Here is a 15,027-nt window from a genome sequence, read left to right as displayed (position 1 = left end):
TTTGAATGAATGCATATAATTATAATGAAAATATAGCAGGAGTTATTGACCTAGGTAATAATGAGTGAGACAGAACATGATAAACATCTATGTAAGTACTGAAAAAAGGTATAATATTATAACTATTTGGACTAAATGGGACATTTTAGTATTTAACAGATATTTGTCAGGACTCGGGACGATCCAGCACAAACTGGAGAGTCTGGTCACGTTACTGTTTCCTGTTGGAGGTCGGATCAAGGAGGCTGATTACACATTATTGATTACATCACATTATGTTGCATGAAGATAATTTCAAATTAAGGGTTTGTATTAATGCATGTAATTACTATGGAAATATAGCAAGAGTGATGAAGTCAGACGTGTGGAGCATTGCTTATGTTTTTATATTGAGTAGATCATACTGAGTGAGACTGGACATGATCAACATCTATGTACTGTAAGTGCTGAAGACAAGTATAATATTATAATTATGATTTATTACATTTTAGTGTGTAGTGTCTGGATTGCCTTTATCCTGTGATAATTTGAGACGACCTGTTTTTTGTCCTTTGGTATGTGACACCTGGGGGCATCTTTTGGTGTCCTGATGGATTGGAAACAGATGCTGTGTACAGGTCAAAGGTGGAGCTTTTAGAGACAGTGAACTATATATAGTAATGTAAGAATTGGAGTGGTCAGAGAGACTCAGATCGGTTTTAAGATTAACGTGATAGCTGCAGATTAATTCAGCATCTTGCGTTGTTGAATACAAACTTCACAGCAGCCAAATGTGTCAAATGAAGCCGTATATTGTAAAAGTTGACACCCAACAGTTTTATGCTCTTTGAAAAAAATTGAAAATATATGCTCAATAGCTGCTGTATCATATCAGTTTTAAGCCTCCTGTTGTCCTCGAGTCAAAGAAGGAAGGAAAGGATGGAAGGGAGGAAGAAGGAAGGAAAGGATAGAAGGAAGGAAGGAAGGAAAGGATAGAAGGAAGGAAGGAAGGAAGGAAGGATGGAAGGGAGGAAGAAGGAAGGAAAGGAGGAAGAAGGAAAGGAGGGAGGAAGGAAGGAAGGGAGGGGAGAGGAAGAAGGAAAGGAAGGAAGGAAGGAAGGAAGGAAGGAAGGAAGGAAAGGAAGGATGGAAGGGAGAAAGGAGGGAGAAGGAAGAAAAGGAGGGAGGAAGGAAGGAAGGGAGGGAGGAAGAAAGAAGGAAAGGAAAAAGGAAGGAAGGAAGGACAATGGACGAAAGAAGGAAGGAGGGAGGAAGTAAAAGAAGGAAGTAAGGACAGACAAAAGAAGGAAGGAAGGTAGGAGGGAGGAAAGAAGGAAGGAGGAAGGGAGGAAAGAAGGAACAGTCAAAACAGATGGGGTCAGTTTGACCCGGGAGGATGACAGGAAGTAAATCATTGTCTTACATAAAAGGTTAGGAGACTTTAAATTCCAGTTTATCTTTTTTTCTTCAGATTAACTAAACAAAGCTCTTGATCTATCATTCTTCACCCCAGCTCGTACTTCTGGTATAAGCACCGGGTGAATTAACTGAATGATTTTTCAGACATGTGGAAAGTTAACAGCTGCTCCTTCATGTTAAAAGCAGCCAGTCGAGGTGTTTCAACATCAGGATTTACACTACTTGGACGCTCTCCCTGTAAAGATATTCTGAGCACGTCCGACTCGGAGGAGAACCCTGGAGCAGTGAAATACCTTGAGTCCTTGCAGGTAGAGGTGGAGGTTACGGCTGAAGCCTGCTGCCAACATAACCTGGACCTGAGCAGCAGCTGAAATTGGAAAAAATGATGGATGGGAAACAGCTGTAATGATCAATCTTGACCATATGTCAATATTACAAATGGAAGTAAACACTGATAGAAACTCAAGCACATACAGAGGAGTTTATTCATCTTTAGATACTCTGATCACCATGACGATATTCTGTTTACTGCCAATTACATGACTTCATACTAATTAATATACATGGGAAACTGGTTTTATTATATTAGAGTGAATCTACCCTTTAAAAAAGTGGAAAATAACCCTTTTTATCTCTCTTTCGGGTCAGATTTCATCACCCCTGCTTTAGACTGACAATTGAACAGCAGTCTGAAACTATCATATAAAACAGAATTAATTCAATCTTACAAGTTTACGATCTAAAAAATGATTTATGTGAAAAGAATGATTGCATGAGAGAGAGAGGAAGGAGGGAAGGAAATACAATCTGAGGAGAAGAAACAGAGATTTTTCTTCAGTCCAAGGTGTTATTAGAGTTAGAAGAGATACAAGAGGAGCAAGGAACAGATGATATTTCAGTTTATGGATGGAAAGACCAGGACGAATCCAGACTGGACAGGAAATGTGATTCTGCTGATGCTTTTTTTTTGGGGGGGGGGGGGGGGGGGGGAGCAGGACTGAGCCTCTCTGGGTGAGTTCGTCCACAGCTTATTTCAATTCATATTCATATCGACACAACACATCTGCATGAAGATGAGCCAGCGCCTGCCAAGCGCCCCCGTAATGACCGCCGTCATTAACGACACCATCAGTGTAACCGATTCTCCGTCAACATTAGCACCTGTCTCCGGGCTGCGTCATCTCGTTTCCATGCAGATTTATTGGCATTCTTAACACATTTTGTGTTTCGGCAACAAAGGTACAGACGGCCCCATTTGGCATTATGGACACGTAGCTGAAAACAGGGAGCATAAACATCAGCAGACACATCAGCCATATGATTGATGAGCAGCATCCAGAGGCTGTTGCTATGTCACCTTATACAGCATCACATCAGTAGGAGGGGCGTGTATTCAAGGTGGCCAATGAGATTACTTGGCCTAATCTAGAGAGGGAAAAAAAAAGAAAAAAGAAAAGCTGCAACACATAAAACTGGGGATGTACTCGTAAAAAAAGTCCTAGGACATCACTTCTATTGAGGGCTGGAGGACAATAGTCTCATAAAAACAAAACAGTCCAAAAATAAAAACCAAGTTCTGGAAGTGAAAAGGCTTGAGTGAGCAAAAGCAGCATGGAGGGAGGGAGGAAGAGGAGGAAGAGGAGGAGGAGGAGGAAGAGGAGGGTGATGTTATGTTGAGCTATTTAGCTGTTTACCCTCCACAGTAATGAGATAGGCTGGAGTGAATCACTCCATTAAGACGCTGGTGTAGACGCAGGTTTATCAAGTCGTGCTCTCTTTTAAATATACAAACACTGACGTTAATTAGATGAGAGGGATTCCCAGACAGAGCTAAATGACAGGATTAATAATCTGTTTCTAATGCTCGGGACGTAAATACGACACCCCCACTGAGGTTTTTTGTCAGAGTGCTAGAGGCCATCGAGTCTGCTTCTCTGTAACACAGCAGGAAGAGGAAGGCCAAGATTCAGATGTCACGGGAGACTTATTTGCAGAGTGGTTAATCACACTAGTAAAGATAAGCAGGGTTAAGTTAACTGTATTTAAAAGGATTACAAAAATATTCAAACTAATAGGTATTTAAATAGGTCATTTAGAAAGTTTAAAATATTTCTCAACCCTTATATAGTGACCCATTTTTACATTTGAGAGCTGTAAAAACACCCTATGCACATTTCCTTATCTATCTATCTATTTAATATTTGGATAAACTGATCATATGCTGGGAATCTAAATGCTTACTGTCTTGCCTTAAAAATTTCAACTACAGTATCGTCATGGACGTTGATGTAAACTTTGGTCTCCTGTATGAACATCTGAACTGATGCTCGATTAACAAAAGTGATTTACTATCTGCTCATATGCAGATTGGAAATAAAGGTACACTCCCATTTAACAAACCCTGCAATCCATGTGAAGGCTCATGTGTGAATCAAAAGTACAGTTAGATATGGCAACATTAACACATGAGGAAATTATCTCAAATGAAATCCACACTTTTACTGTTCGCCTCCTTCTCACCTCTCTGCATGGCCACGTGTTGTTTAGAGCCACTGCCCTGCATGTTTTAGGTTTCTCCTCACTCTAAGGGCCCATTTATGCTCAACGTACGTACGAAAATGTATTTGTCCTTTTCAAACGATGTTACCGTCACTGCTCACATACTTCCATGCGTCCTTTACGTTGGCATGGATGTTAACCAATACATCCACCAGGGGGCAGCATAGAGTCAAAAACAAACATGGCGACTGTGGAGGAGATATTGATAATGTTCCTCTTGCATAAAAGACAAAAACGATATGTTTAAAGTTTCTAACCAACTTTCACAACCTTTCCTCAAAAAGTTCCTCCATTGTTATTTCTTCTTCGTGTCTCACTAGAGCTACGTATCGAGTAGTGACAGCAACACTGCCCCCCCATGGTTTCCGGTGGTACTGCTCCGTTTGGTCCGTATCCGTAAGCTTTATGGAAACGTGCAGAAATACGGACGAAATGAACGCAGAGCACGGAGAGAAGGCTCCGTCTGTATCCAGATCCGTATTTAACGTTGAGGATAAATGGGCCTTAACACACCTGAGTCTAATAATCAACTTGTTATCAAGCAGCTGAAGCTTGCCAAAGGGCTTGGTAATGAGTTCATTATTAGAATCAGGTGTGTTAGACCATTGCACTAGACATTCACATTATATGTTTTTGTGCATCTATGGTAAAGTTGGATTGGATGAAATCATGAAAAGAGTAAAAAACTACAATTTTTAAACTTTAAGTCTTCTGTTTGTGTGGTATTTGTTGTTGTTTTCTTTGCATTATGTAGCTCCTAATCATACAATTGATTTCTATGGGAATGCTAATGTAGTGTGTAATGCCCTCTGTGTTATTACTGTTCTCTGTCACATTGTTTTAGCACCACAATAAAATGTTCCCATGTTTCTGAATTTAAAAGGAAGCACTTAAAAAGCAAAGACCCTGCATGATGATGGTGGTCGACCAACTTCCCCAAAAACCTACTCATCAGGATTCATTCCATATATTAGATGTTGTGACTTTTGAAATATATAAGTTGTACAATCATATTCCCAGAAACTGAAGGCAACAACTTTCTTCCCCCAATTAAATGGCACATTACCACATTATTGAAAGAAAATCTTCCAGCATAGGAAAGAAATATCACCACACATCTGAGTAGTCAATAAGTCTTCTTTGCTTCCTGCTTCCTGCTTGTGGCCTGCAGCCAGATGGTGGTGTGTGTGGAAGAAGATGGTTTGTCTACAAATATTTGCCTGAATGACTTTGTGCTCCGAGGGCATTTGGAAAGTGCTCACATGTTTGGAAACTAATGGCAGTGGAGCTAATGGGCGTATTGATTGCCTTTGAATTGGGGAGCCAGCAGCCTTACAAATTAGATGTTTTCAGCAGCTCTATTTATCATCCGAGAGGCGTGCATTGTCAGGCTGGAGAAGTTTGAACAACACATCACGCCGGCTTGATTCAATTTGAGTCAATTACAGATGCTGTGGAAGCCTGAGGGGGAAACTCAGGGGGAGATTTGGGATTTTTTTTTAACACTGTATTGACTGACACATGACACACAGACAAAAGTAAAATGTCTTATCTTGACTTGAAATAAATACACACACTTCTGTTGGTTTCTAGCCATGCAGATATGTTTTTTTATATTATTTATTCAGGCTGTTAATCTACTCTGGATCATCAGTTTTCAGTGAGACTTCTCAGACAGACAGACAGAGCACACCTGGTTTGACACGGATGGATGGATCAGAACAGGAAGATGAAAGCATTCAAATCTCTGCTTACATATACAGAGCGCTCTGCTGCACATGGAAACCACATATAAATGATGCCAAAGTCATTTTCAGCAAGCCAAATAAAAAAAAGAAATCATGGTTAACTAGGCGCAACTGCAGCATGCGTGAGTTGCTTATTATCTTACTAGTTCTTAATTATATTCAAGGGGTCAGCAGTTCACAAAAAAATAAAAAATTGTTATGCGACTAGATTTTCCTGCAATGCCAAGGTAATTATGTATTTTTATTGTCATTCTCTTATTTTTATTCTTGGTTCATGGTGGTTATTTATTTATCCACTCCCTCCTTTTTGTTGTTTTTCTTCTGTTCTGTTACATTTTTGTTTCATGCTATCTTGCATTGTTGTTTATCATGTTGCTTCATACACCTAATGTATAAGTTACAAGTAGAATTATTTTGTTATGCAGATTATACTAAAAACTCAAACTGTGGTTAAGGTCGAGTAATAATGAGTTAGACTTTGACTTGCATGCTGAATATAAATCAAAAGACTACAGACACAATCAATTCATGGTTAGAGGATAAACTGGTAGCTAACAGCAGCTAACACAGACTACAGGAAAAGCTGTATAAAAAAATAAATAAAACTTAATCAAGAACAGGGATGTCAAACATGCGGCCTGTGGGCCAGAACTGGTCCGCCGAGGGGTCCAATCCGGCCCACTGTCCTTCCTCCCTTTCTTCCTTTTTTTCTTCCACCTTTCCTGCCTGTCTACTTTTTTTCCTTCCTTCCTTTCTACCTTTCCATTTTTTCTTCCATCTTTCCTGCCTCCCTCCCTCCTTCCTTCCTTCCTTCCTTCTGTCCTTCCCTTTCTTCCCTTCCTGTATTTCTTCCATCTTTCCTGCCTCTCAGCCCACAAGAGATCAAATTGGGCTTCATGTGGCCCTTGAACAAAACTGAGTTTGATGCTCCTGATCTAGACCGATGTGTTGATGTGTTGAAATTTATACATTTAGAGCCTCAGATGCAGCACTGTAGTTCTCTCCAATAACAACATGAAGCTTCACTTTACATTCAGACAAACTAATGTGCCAGCTGCAACTATTATTATACGTATCATCTGTGAGACATTACAGCCAGTGTTTAATCACCACTGAGCTGCACAGATCAGTTCATCGGATCATTTTCTCCCCAGGATGACGACAGACGCTGACTGGACGTTTATCTCAGGAGTCGAGGCGCTAACAGTTGAGATGACCTCGGTCTCGGCCGGCCAGCGGCTCAGAAAACGTCACAGCAGATTAACAATAAATGACCAAGTATTGGGACTCTAAAAACTCGCTTGCCCTGAAAAACTATTTGAAAATTAATGAAGTGACTTATTAACAGTCCCAGAGCAAAAGTTACAAAGTCTCTGCCATCGGTCCACAAGGCATCCTGAGTATGTTGTCTCTCCTTCAAACTCATCCTCTCTTCACCCAACAACAGTGACAGGAAGTTGAAACAGAAAATCACTGACACTAAAAAAACCTGACAGCATGAAAAAAAGCCAAACATTAAAGAAAAGATATTAAGATTGACATTGAAAAACACATTGTAAAGCAAAACAAAGCAAGATAATAAGACTGTAGTTCTTTTAATGCCTTTATTTTCTTTTTCAGTGCCAATATTTGTTTCAATGCCAATGTTTTCCTTTTTCACTTCAGGTTTTCTTTACAATGCCAGACTTCATTTTCAATGCCAAAATTTAACCATCACTCTTCTAGCCCCATAGATTTCCTTAAAAATGGCATAAATCCAGCGTCTTTGTGATACAGCATTGACTGTAAAAGGGAGAAAATATCTTAACATAATCATCAGGATATAAATCTACTTGAGCTCAAATCAAAAACTCTGAAAGAAGGAAAAACAATAAATTTCTCCTAAAAGCATCCTGATTGAATTTCCTTGTGCAGATAATCCAGATTGAGTATTCATAGATGGCGATCCATAGATGGTGCTGTGTCACTGATAGACTGCAGCAGGGAAATCCTCTCAAGATTAATAGTTTAATTATGTTTTGATTAATTTTTACATGGGATCTGGTAATTAGAGTTTGATAAATCTTGAATGAAGCACATGGGTCGGCTTCTCTCACCATGCATGTTTTTAATGATTCATCTGAAAATGAAGCATTTGCTACACAGACTCCTGCAGTCAATCACTCTGTAATTTAGAGAGCAGGTATGTTGCAGGTTAACCCTCCTGTTGTCCTCGAGTCAAGGAAAGAAGGGAAGGAGGGAGGGAGGGAGGAAGGAAGGATGGATGGAAGGAAGGAAGGAAAGGGAGGAGGAAGGAAGGAAAAAAGGAAGGAAGGACAGAAGGAAGGTAGAAAGGGGGAAGGAGGAAAGGAAAGAAGGAAGGGAGGAAGGAGGGAGGGAGGACAGAAGGAAGATAGAAAGGGGGATGAAGGAAGGAAAGAAGGAAGGAAGGATGGAAGAAAGAAGGAAGGAAGGGAGAAAGGAAGGGAGGGAGGAAAGGAAAGAAGGAAGGGAGGGAGGAAGAACGGAGGAAAGAAGGAAGGAAGGGAGGGAGGAAGGAAGGAAGGATGGAGGGAGGAAGGAAAGGAGGGAGGGAGGGGAAAAAAGGGAGACTATACAGAGAGTGAGATGGTTAAACATGGCAGGTTGAGGAAATGCTGTTGGAAACCTGTGTAATCTTAGGTTTTTCAAAGTAAAAGTAAAGAAGAAATTGAACACTTTGAGATATACCCAGTTATAGTCTGAGACAGAAACACGTGCTGCTGCAATAACGAGCTCACTTAGCTGCCAAATTACAGCAGGCTGACTCTCTGAAGGGAAGGTTGTGTTTACATACTGTTCACTCAGCAGCTTCTTCACAAACTTTATTAGTTTCCCAAAATATGATGATTATGAACAGCTGTTGACTTTGACATACAAGTAAACGTACAACTAAATTGAATTAAAAAGCAGGACAATAAAAAAGCTGTTCATGATCTTGACTTAGCCTCCAGTCTTTTATTATCCTTGAAACCATCTCATGATTAAGACCTCTGAATATGAGATGCTCAGTTATGATTACAAGATATGGATGTTAGGAAATAGTAGTTGCAGTAGTTGAGCGATATTTTAATCGACAGGCAGGAATGGAAATTGAGATGTATGTCATTCACACCTTAAGTAAAACATTTCCACTCATATTTTTAATATATTTTGGATTTTATGAGTTATATCTCCACCAGGATGTGTTGCCCTTATTAAGGTATAAAATGGTAATAATGGTACAAACACTTAAATGTGTTATTTAACATAGAAAAGTGATACATTCTGGTCATTAATATCACAAATACTAGTTTCTAAACTGATTTTTATCATTTCTATCAAAGTATAGACCTACCACAAGCCTGGTGCACGCTGCCTGTACAGGTGGGGAGCTCCGGTCCTCTGAAATGAGGCCAATGCGGAAGTAACTTAGAACTGCATTCTATCAAAAGGCCACCAGGGGGCGACCGTCTCTATACAAGTCAATGGAGAATTCACCAACTTCTCACTTGATTTCTAACCTCAGTAAACGTTTTCAAAATGTGTTTATGGTCTCAATCGCTAGTTTAAAACCTTCTTCAATGCAGTATGATGTTCATTTGGGACATTTTGGCCTCCCTGATTTTATATGTGACGATAAAGCAGGGTATGCATTAGGGTGTGGCTACGTCCTGATTGACAGGTTGATTGACCAATGTCCTCGAGATCCAGCCCTCCCAACCATAGCAACCTCCCCCGCTCCGCCCATGGCTCCACCTCATGCCCATATAAGTAGAATCCGTGTTTTTATTTTTCCCAGCATGCACCTGTAATTTTCAAGATGGCGCTGCCCAGATTAGAAACTATTGGCTTCCGAGCAGCAGTCCACAAACCAATGGGTGACGTCATGGATGTTACGTCCATTTCTTTTATACAGTCTATGATTTAATATTAATTCTTCTTCTGTACAGTTCAACCTTGATGTTTTTGGTCACAAGTTAAAGGCTAGTTAAAGATATTAACCATTTAAGTTGAATGAAGACTTTCTTCAGATGAGCTCAAGTTAAGTAACAGCCTCCAAAAAGTATTTAATAGTTATTTTTACCCGACAGGAAGAAGTGTTGAACCTTCACATTTTTGCTTTGTTGTTCTGACTTCACTTTTAAAAGCTGCACCTTGTCTCTGTGGTGTGTTTTTTTCTTTTTTAACCTGTTTAATTTTGGCAGCTTCAGTCAAACTGGTGATTAACTGGGATCACATTTTCAGCTCAGAGTGTTTCTCACCTCAGCAGCTGCCTTATGTGTTGCCAACCTGTGCCTCAGAATAAACAGCACAAGCTTCAAATAAAAAAACAACAACAACAATATCCTCTCAAACATGACAGCTGACCGAGATTTATGTTAGAAGTCAGATTATATATATATATATATATATATATATATATATATATATATATATGTTGGATAAATATATATATATAAAAAAAAGTGAAAACATGGTGAGGGTAGAAACGATTTTGTCGGTTGATTGGCGTGTCGTAAGAAACATCTGCGTTTGATTTCCTGGCTCTGAGGAAGTACATGAAAGAGCGCTTTAGAGGATGAGAAGTGTCTGTTTTTTTTTTGTTTTTTGACACGAGAAGCAGGAGTTTGACAAGCCGGGCGCTCCTTCGGGAAACGCTTTTCCTTCGCCTCCAGCGTCTCACTGCGAGTCTCAGTGTGAGTCAGACAGCGTGCAGACCCAACACGAACCGGAAACACAAACAGCACAAACAGCACAGACCACAACTCACTTTTCTTTTCCCTTAAGAGGAGTTTTGTTTGTGAGGGAAGCATTGCAGATCAGTTAACAACCAGCCAGAGATCTGAAATAAATCTGACACATAAGTGTTCGTATTTATTTAAAGATAACTGAACTGTACTTTAAATACTTCTATTTCTATGACTCAGGTTTCTGTGATCATTGTTACTGTGCAGATTTAAATGTGTTCTTCTTCTCATCTTCTTTCTCTTTCTTCTTTCTTTTAATCTCTTATATTCTTTGAGCCAAAAAAAGCTTGTCTCTAACTAAACTCTGCTTCTCTTTACAATGATTTAAAGTCTCAAACCTTTATTTAAACTTGACGAATCATTGAGGTTGCCTTCATTTACAATGATGCCGACTTACAAACACGTTAAACCAGTTACAGCGTGAAATAGGGAAGTTAATGATCAGGGTTTTAAACTGTCCATATGTTGGTATGCTGCTAGATTATTAATGTGTGTGTTGAAACCATAGACTGTATAAAAGTAATGGACGTAACATCCGTGACGTCACCCATTGGTTTGTGGACTGCTGCTCGCCACATTTGAGCAGATTTCACTCACTTTTTGATATAACTCAGTAAACCTGTTTCCAAGACTTGAACCTATTCAACAACAAACACACACACACACACAAGCTGACTGCACATGAATAATAATGCCTCACAACAATAAGGTGTAATTTCACAGTTTGAAGGTTAGGACAGTCTCCTGTTGTATAATGTACTTATGATATCTCTGCATGCCTGTGGTTGCTGAGCAGCATGAGAACAACCAGTGCCAGGTGTCTTTCACTCACCACATATGTGACCTGTCACTTAATAATATGAAAAGGGCCACTGGGCACTGAAGCTCATGTCCCCTAAAAGTACTTGTAACTCCATATTGAGAGAATGGGTCAAAGCTTGTGTTGTATTTCTGGATCAAACAGACGATGATGATCCTTATTTGTTTACCTTTTCATAGAAGACTGTTAGTAGCTAGCTTATATTAGCAACAACAGCTAACAGTTCATTATAGATACGCAGGGCTTCCAACTCAGATAATCAGTTAGTTCAGCAAATGATGCATGAGTTTGCGGGCTGCAGGCTCCGAAGCAGCTGCTTAGTTGGCTTATAACGGGGGGCAAGCACAGTTTTATTCACTTTCATTTTATTGTTGTGGCAGCAACTTTAAAACTTCAGGAATCTTAAACACTACCGGCGATATTAGAAGTTTAAGGCAGATATTCACTCGTTAATTCAGTTCAGTTTTAATTATATAGCTCTAAAAACACAACAAAAGTTATCTCAAGGCAGATTAAGATGATTAAAAATTGTATAATTTGTGTGTTTTAACCCCTTACATACTGTTCAGGGTCAAATTTTTACATTCGATAGCAATAAAAACACTTTTTCTTTTACCCTGATATTTAATACCTTCACCTAATGTGACCCAGCATATACAAAAAAAAGAAATATATTTGACCCATATTCATCCAAAATGTCGAAAATATTCATTCTTCACATTTAATATAATCTGTTGAGCTAGTTCTCATGTTTAATGTCACATTGGACCATAGTATAATGTCTTTTTTAAATCATAAAAAACTAAAGAATAAAGTCTCTGTGCTCTCTGAAAGCTTCATTAAACACTGCCAGTGATATTAGAAGTTTAAGGCAGATATTCACTTGTTTATTCAGTTCATTTTTAATTATATTGCACCAAAACACAACAAAAGTTATCTCAAGGCAGATTAAGATGATTAAAAATCGTATCATTATCATTTTAACCCCTTACATAATGTTCAGGGTCAAATTTGACCTGTTTTTACATCTGATAGCAATAAAAACACTTTTTCTTTTACCCTGATATTTAATACCTTCTCCTAATGTGACCCAGAATATACAAAAAAAGGAAATATATTTGACCCATATTCATCCAAAATTTGAAGTATATTCATTCTTCACATTTAATATAATCTGTTGAGCTAGTTCTCATGTTTAATGTCACATTGGACCATAGTATAATGTCTTTTTTAATCATAAAAACTAAAGAATAAACTCTCTCTGCCCTCTGAAAGCTTCATTAAGGATTAATCATGTTTATATGTATTCCTTCCTTCCTTTCTTCTGTCCTTCTTTCCTACCTCCCTCCTTCCTTTCCTCCTTCCTTCCTTCCTTCTTTCCTTCCTCCCTCCTTTCCTTCTTTATGAATGATTTGTGGTTCAGAAGTTTGATATAGAGACTAATTATGTAAGAAAATACTGTAACGAGTCAGAATAAGAACAGTATGTGTTTCAGGATAGAGTTGATTTGCTCTTGAAACACAAACTTTCTGCTTCTTTATATGCAAAGTCACGTGAGACTATAGAGAGATGAAGCTTTCGACATACATTGCACGTACAGCAGGAACGTGTACAACACACATCTCAGCCTGTACTTAGGAGAAAATTCATCTCTCATATGACCAGGTAGACACAGAAATAATGGACTCAGTGGGAGATCCATATGCTGCGGGGCTTGAACCGGAGAATGAAAGCGTGTTATATATTCAAGACGTGTAGTGCAAACAAAAGCAAACCTACTGGCTTTGCTGAGAGGGGAAGAAAAAAAAAAAGGTTATTGATGCAGGGAAAGTGCAGTGAGTGAAATCTAAAGAACAAACACATCACAGACATTAAAGCCCTACAGGTGAGATGAGAGATGCTGAAGGTTTAACTAAAGCAGAGGCAGGAAGTGGATGACATATGATGATAATTTGAGTTTTAATGTGAATTTCTTCCCAGTTTTTATGTTATTAGAGCATTTTATTCCCCTAAATAGCTGTTTTCTGATATTTTTAACAATCATTTTATTGTATTTTCCTATTTTTTTATAGGTTCTCTCTGATCTATAAATTCACTGTAACATCATTACATTAATTTATTGTGATTATTATATTAAATCATCTGCTGTAACATTAATGAGCCATGTGTGATAGACATTTTTTACCCCCCAGATGTTCAAGTCTGTCGTTCACAGGAGGAACTAAATCACATTTTACTCTGTTCACAGTCAAATACTTCCATATTTTGTATTGGTTTAACTTTTGTGTCGTGCTCCCGGGTCAAATTGACCCCGTCTGTTTTGACTGTTCCTTCTTTTTTTTTCTCCTTTCCTTCCTTCATTCCTCCTTCTCTCTTTCTTTTCTTCCTCTCTCTTTCCTCCCTTCCTTCTTTCCTTCCTCTCTCTTTCCTCCTTTCCTTCCTCTCTTTCCTCCCTTCCTTTTTTACTTCATTTCTCTTTCCTCCTTTCCTTCCTCTCTCTTTCCTCCCTTCCTTCTTTCCTTCCTCTCTCTTTCCTCCCTTCCTTGTTTCCTTCCTCTCTCTTTCCTCCTTTCCTTCCTCTCTTTCCTCCCTTCCTTTTTTCCTTAATTTCTCTTTCCTCCTTTCCTTCTTTCCTTCCTCTCTCTTTCCTCCCTTCCTTCCCTTCTCTTTCCTCCCTTCCTTCCTCTCTCGTTCCTCCCTTCAATATACATATACTAATAGACACACACACACACACACACAAAGTATTTAAAAATAATGACATATACAAATATACTGAGAAATACACATACTATGAGAAGTATATCATAAGTCCACATATACAATGTAAGTATGTGACATAGACAATCCAAGCTCACCGACCTAATAATGTAAATGCACGTCTGTCTGTTATTTAATTATCCGATTGCTGTGTGTTTTATTAAGATGTGTTGTGCACCTTTTATAGTAGAAAGTCAACAACATTACAGACTTTTTAATATGTTCACTCTGCACTTCTCTCAACTTCTTCTTCTCCTACCAGAATAATCTAATATTGTCTACAAAGCATATATGCAGCACAACGTATTATAAACTCCTATAGCTGCTCCCTTCTGCTTCCTGCATGCATCTGGCTGCTTCTCCAAGCTAAGCAAGAGGAAAAAGGTCACAACCACAAGTACTCCTCTCTGTAGCTGCACACAAATACCCATATTAAGTGTATTTCACAGGTAATGCAGCCTCATAGGATGCAAGGTGTGTGTACTAACAGGAAGCATTCATCCAGAAGAAAATGTCTTCATCTGGATGGAAATATGAACTATAAACCTCTTATCTATTGCTGACATATGGTTCAGGTTCAGATGGTCTGGGTGAGGGGTGAAGAGGGGGTTTGACTTTCCTAACCCATGAAAGTCTTTTCTCTTTTCACTCTGCTCTGTGAAGCATCGTTAATAATCGATAAATTGTTGTTTCAATGGTGCCACCTCGGTTTAATAACCGGGAATAAACGACAGCACGGTGAGGATGATCAGTGTCCTCTGCAGTCACAGTGGTGGCCCAGTTTCCGCTGTGTTTCTATGAATAAAAAGCCCCCCTTTCCCATAAGCCCCATCATATCATGGCCTTAATACTAAAGATGATGTATGCATGTTGGATGGGCTTTTTTCTTTCTTTCTACCTATTTTTTCCCCCTTTTGTCCTGTTTGAAAGCTTTGGCTGCTTATTCAAGTGAACTTTTTGCTTTGCTGCTTTAACCCTCCTGTCCTCAAGTCTA

The sequence above is a fragment of the Scomber japonicus genome, chromosome 8 (genome assembly GCF_027409825.1).
Source record: "Scomber japonicus isolate fScoJap1 chromosome 8, fScoJap1.pri, whole genome shotgun sequence".
Lineage (NCBI taxonomy): Eukaryota > Metazoa > Chordata > Actinopteri > Scombriformes > Scombridae > Scomber > Scomber japonicus.
This window is presented reverse-complemented; position numbering follows the sequence as displayed.